Source organism: Odontomachus brunneus, unplaced genomic scaffold (genome assembly GCF_010583005.1).
Source record: "Odontomachus brunneus isolate Ranch 3 - 2012 unplaced genomic scaffold, Obru_v1 Obru_scaffold_032, whole genome shotgun sequence".
Taxonomy (NCBI): domain Eukaryota; kingdom Metazoa; phylum Arthropoda; class Insecta; order Hymenoptera; family Formicidae; genus Odontomachus; species Odontomachus brunneus.
Genome location: NW_022639482.1, coordinates 948766 through 954971, shown reverse-complemented (window position 1 = coordinate 954971; position 6206 = coordinate 948766).

The following is a 6206-nucleotide window of genomic DNA, read 5'->3' as shown; positions in this document are numbered from 1 at the left end:
CTTTCCTTAATATTTATTAATATTCTGATAATAAAAAGTCAGATCCAGATTGTTTTGTACAAATATAAATTGCTCCAGCAGCACGCCGCAGATGAGCCTTCAGGAACCCGATATCTTGCTAGTGTGACTCCTCCATGTCATCAAAATCAACTGAAATAAAAAAAACCCAAACTTTTTATAATTAAAATCATCTGAAATAAAAAAATCCAAGCTTTTTAGAAGTGTGTGTACAGTGTAGACTATAATAAACAATTTATATTGTAAATTGATAAAATGGCGGCTGTTTGAAAAAGGATGTTGATTGTTTGCCTAAAATTTCAGCCGTTTCCCTTATAGAAATATCATACTAAGAATCATTGATAATTACTTATTATCCAGTATTTTTAATACTAAAAATAAGTAATTATTTAATGATTTTTAGTATGATATTTCTATAAGGGTTTGTTATGCTAAACAAAAACTATCATTGATATCGTAATAATTGTAGTTCACTCCGAAAAGAGAAGTATTTTCTACAAAAGGAAAAAAAACGTGATTTGGTTGTATGGTTCATCTGTAATCATTCACGCCAGTTCAGAAAATGTGTTTTTGAGAAAAACGGATTTGAAGTTTTAACTTTGCTATCGGGATAGTTTTCGCTAAAATTTCGGTATTTACACTTAATCACCTATTGTTGGACCATACAATAGACCCTCTGCTTACTCGAATTGCTGTCTAGATTCTCTTGTTTCCGAGCCATTCTTTCCTCACGAGACTCATAGGTCGTGAGACGGTCAGCTTGCTTCACGCGCTCTGCATCACATGTCTTTGCGTATTCTTGAACGTATGGCCCAATTTTTATTCCCATGCTCTCTAACATTTTCAAAACAGAATTGAAGCCTTCGTTGAAAATTGAAGCTGCAATATAACTCGAAATTTCAATTATTTTCAAACTGGCGAACATGTGCTTGGGCATAAACTGCCAAACCGTCTTATTAAAGCTTTCATTGTTATTTCCCGTGAAAGCTCCACAGCATCGGCTTAATAATTCACGAAACGATAAATCTTGGTATATCGGCTTCAAAATTTCCTGAATCTTGAGGTCAAGGGGAGAGGGGTGGTTAAAATCACCCAATGTTTCTGTAGCCTTCGCAACTTGCCACTTGCACTATGAATCCGATCCTGGTGGACAATGTTGATGAGTAGAATTCTCATTCATTGAGAACTTATATTCGAATATAACCCACACTGCCTTGATCATATCGTCGACAGAATAACATCTTATCGCAAGTCCATAATATACAGACAAATCTTTGATAAGTTTGTTCGTCAACCCTTATTATCCAGTATTTTTAATACTGAAAATAAGTAATTATCAATGATTCTTAGTATGATATTTCTATAAGGGAATTTGTCAGACTCGCAACCACGTTTTTATTTTTCTTTTTTGCACCACGAAGTCTTGAACCCATTCTTTTCTGAACATAATTAACGCATTTCTTTTTCTCAATATCACTATTTTGATTCAGCAAAGCTTGGAAGGTTTTTATTTCTCCGTTTCCGATGTACTTCTCATATTTCGCGCCGTACAAATCTTCATTTCTAGCAAACATCTCGAATATTCTGTCAACCTCTATTTTTCCCGCACTGCCAATGTGATTTGTTAAACAATGCTCTTAGTGTTCTTCAGTCCACTGTTCGTACTCAGCAGTAGTTTTATTTTTCCACATTACGCAACTTTTGCAGAAACTCGACTTTATTATGAGATCAAGAACTTTGTTACTATAGTACCCGATCAAAGTGATTAAAATAAGTATGAGAACTCGCGTTTGCTTCAAGAACCGTCTCCAGATACGATGAGTTTATTTTCTTCATTTTTAGAGTCTTTATTTTTTTGTTTTCCCTCGGAACCGGCTTTTCTTCTAACGACGTCAAAAACTCTTTTTGCGGAAACCATAAATTTTCTACTGCGGCATAATAAGTTGATATATTTATACCTTACCAAAGTCTATCATCGCGCAAAAGCAATTTAATCCATGTAATCTTACACTCAAGAGACGCATGGCGAATATGATTCTTCGGTTCGTAGGCCTTGTTGTCAATTTGCGAACACGAATTTATTAATGTTTCTTTGCACTTGCATTGCACGGAAATATTGAAGCTCAGCGCTTGTTCGTTTTTTTCCCGAAGGTTACGTCTTCATTGCATGTTCTATATTTTAAAATGTCAGAGTTTTGAAAATACAAGAACAAAATTAATTATCGAAAAAGTTTGAGACGGTGTGATTATTGCCTCTAATTCTGCGGAGCCGGCTAATTTCTTCACCGATGTGCTTGCGTATTTGGTCTTGTCTTCCTTTGTAAAACGACTTCTGCTGAACTGTCGTTTTCTATTATGCGTAGAAGGATGAGTTGTATTTTCTTGTAGTCGTCTTTTTGCTCGAAACATGGTAAAAAACGTTGTATAGATTGCACAAAAAAGTTTAAAAGAATAAAGCAGTTTAACAGAATTTTAGGCGCAACGATTGTATTATTGTGGTAATTTTTAAAATTTGCGATCGCAAATATAACACTTGTAATGTAACGACATGTATAACCTTATTATTATTTGTATCATTTTGTTTTTGTATTAATCTCCTATATTTATCGGTGTGATCATGTTGATATTATACGGATATCATATGTTTGGAGACAAAATAATAGCTGCAATATTAAGTATTGAAAAAACGAATGCAAGAGAATTGGGACAGAGACGCGAAGACGCAGAGTTGTGGAATAGAGGAGAATCGAGTCGCGAAGCGAGCGAGAAGAAGCGAAGATTGTTGCGTCTTCATGTATAGAAAAAGAGAGCGAGTGAAAGAGTCGAGAGGTATCAAATTCAAACAAAGCGAAGTCGAATCCCGGCAAATACCACTTGTATTTAATAAATTAATCTAGTTGGGAACAATGATTTCTCTTTTATTAAAAATCATCTTACAATCCTAAAAGAGTATCCCACATATTGGCACTAACATAAGCGTCCCCTAGATTACAATTTCCAAAATAGTTTCGAAAAAGGTTGTAGAGAAATTATTGATGTCTTCTTTAATCTGCTGAAAAGGGAGCGAAATTAACATTTGCGCGCACGACTTGTATTGTTTATAACTTTTGTAATTTTGAGAATTCATCCAAACGGTTTTAACCCAATATTCTACGTACTTAAAGGTATCAAATTATGCAAAGAAAATCTGACTTTTTGAACCCAACAAACCAGAATGTATCTTTAAAGCGGTCGTTCCCAGACAGGATTTTATCGAGGAGTGCTCCAAGTCCGAAAAGGACCTAGATAGGCATGTCCTAAAACAGGGCTCGGCACATTTTGCCCTTTTCGACCGATTCTCGGGAGCTACACCTTCTATCTCCCCCTTACCGCGCAGCGGGCCATGCAAGTCGCGGCTCCAAGCTTACAAGTAACACTAGGGAAGTGATAATCACCGATTTTCCTGAAACTGCGCATACAAGTAGTTCTTCAAAAACTATTAGACACGTATTTTTTCGTTTTTCCCCAAAAACGAATTTTGGGGTAGAAATCGCCCCTACAAATTTTGGGGGAAGGGTAAGAGGTACTTTACAAACTGTTTGTAGGATTCGTATGAAATTTGGTATCTAGGGCTTTTTGGCCTCGCTGATTTTGAATTTGAAGTCAGTTTTTGAAAATTCAAAATGGCGGATCCAATATGGCGGACGGATTTTCATTTTTTTAAAGAATTTCTGTGAAACATGGTATCTAGGGGTTTTTGGCCTTGCTGATTACGAATCTAAAGTCAGTTTTCGAAAATTCAAAATGGCGGACGGATTTTAATTTTATTAAGGATTTCGCTGAATGTAGTTCAAAGAAAAATTTCTGATTCTTATTCAGCGACTGAAGAAGATCGAAAATTCCAAGTTTCATAAAAATCTAGTTCTGTTTAAAAATCTGTTCGCCATATTGGATCCGCCATTTTGAATTTTCAAAAACTGACTTCAGATTCGTAATCAGCGAGGCCAAAAACCCCTACATACCATGTTTCATAGAAATCTTTAATAAAATTAAAATCCGTCCGCCATATTGGATCCGCCATTTTGAATGTTCGAAAACTGACTTTAGATTCGTAATCAGCGAGGCTAAAAACCCCTACATACCATTTTATAAAACTTGGAATTTTCGATCTTCTTCAGTCGCTGAATAAAAATCAGAAATTCTTCTTTGAACTACATTCAGCGTTACTCATTGTCAGGAAGAACGCGGACTTTTTTGTAATAAGAGAAAAATTATTTTTGAGTTTATCGACATTTTCGAAAATATTGGTTTTGCCTTTTGAAGATTGAGGGCGTCAATTAAACTTACCTGGTATTGAATTTTAAAAAACTCTTGATATTCTATGAATAAAAGAAAATTAAAACCAATACTTACCTGCTACTACTCTAAATGTAACTTCTTTAAATGTATTATAAAGATTAAAAAACATGCATAAGACATGAGGCGTATACTTATTACATGTATTTTACATGTGAGCAGATGCAGCTGATGAACTGACTAACATCTACAAATTTTGTATGAAATTGATTTTCAAACTTACCTGCGAGTTTATATGGTTCTTTTAATTATTAGGTTCTTGGTCTTTATTAATAATTCGCAAGTGAGTTCAAGCATCAGTTCCTTATAGTATCTGTAGATGTCAGTCACCTCAGCAGCCATATCTTCTCACATGTAAGATTCATCTTTAAAATAATAAAGTAGACGCCTTATGTTTTTTGAATATTTTTTAATCTTTACAACACATTTAAATCAGTTGTATTTATACTGCAAGAGCAGGTAAGTATTTGTTGTGCCACATAGCATACATTTGTAGATGTCAGTCAGCCTAGCAGCTATATCTGCTTACACGTAAGATCGAATCGGTCTGTCCAGAATCGAAGTAGCGGAGTATAATACATTTAAATAGTATAATATTTTAACATTTTAATAGTATAGTACATTTAATTCAGTTGTATTTATACTGCAATAGCAGGTAAGTATTGGTTTTTACTTTCTTTTTTTTACAGTATAAGAAGAACTTTTTAAAACTCAATATTAGGTAAGTTTAATTTTAAACTAACGCCATCATTGGTCAAAGGAAAAAACCTTCAAAAATGTCGATGAACCCAAAAAAATATTGTTCTCTTATTACAACAAAGTTTTAATTGTCCAGAATACAATCTGGAAACAGTAATTATAGAAGAAGAAAGATTATTTGCTCTTCATTTAGAGAATTTAATCAAAGAATCTGTTGACACCCAAATATTCTTTGAAAGTTTTGATAGCTTAAGTTTTAATGAAAATAGTGCCAATCCTGATGCAGTTCTTGTTGATGAGGATTATGAAAATGATTTTGAAGTCTTGCCAATAAAAAAAGATGGCAAGAAAATAAAAGTAAATGTAGATATTGAATATGAAAGGAATACTGTAAACTTTTGGCGTTCAGGAAAAAAAACAAATTTGTCTTTCAAAACAGTTCAACACAATTTTAATAAAGTTTCAAACCCGAATACATTGTATAAATGGGAGGAACAAATTAAAATGGGTGGTACAAGAAGTGACAAATTATTAAAAATTTCTAATTATGTCTTGGATCAATTTAAACTTGCCACTGAAAAATCGCTTCCAGTCCATGATAATGATTTGAAAAGATGGACTCTACAAGCTCGTGAAAAAGTTGACTTGTCACTTAAATTATTTACTGCGTCAACTTTTTGGGTGCATAATTTTAAAATCAAACATGGCATTGTGTCAAGAAAAATAAATAAGTTTACCCAAAAATATGTGTCAGCAAAGGCAGAGATTATACAAAAATCTCATGAATTTGTTTCTAAAGTGAAATCAGAGGTTTTATTAGTAGGTGAGAACAATGTGTTTAATTCCGATCAATCCGGATTTAATTTAGAAACGCATGCCGGACGAACACTTGCTTTGAAAGGCTCCATGAAAGTCGAATGTTTAGCAAAGTCCTTGAATTCTTTAACTCATAGTTACACCATTCAGCCTATTGTTTCCGCTGATGGAGAGTTAAAGTCACCTATGCTAATAGTCTTACAAGAGACAAGTGGCAAATTTGGACCAATTGTTGAAAAGACAGAAAACATCGTCGCCTTAGCGTCAAAATCAAGGAAATTGACATCAGACATTGCCATTAAATGGTTTTCTGATGTTTTCTTACCAAATGCTGGAAC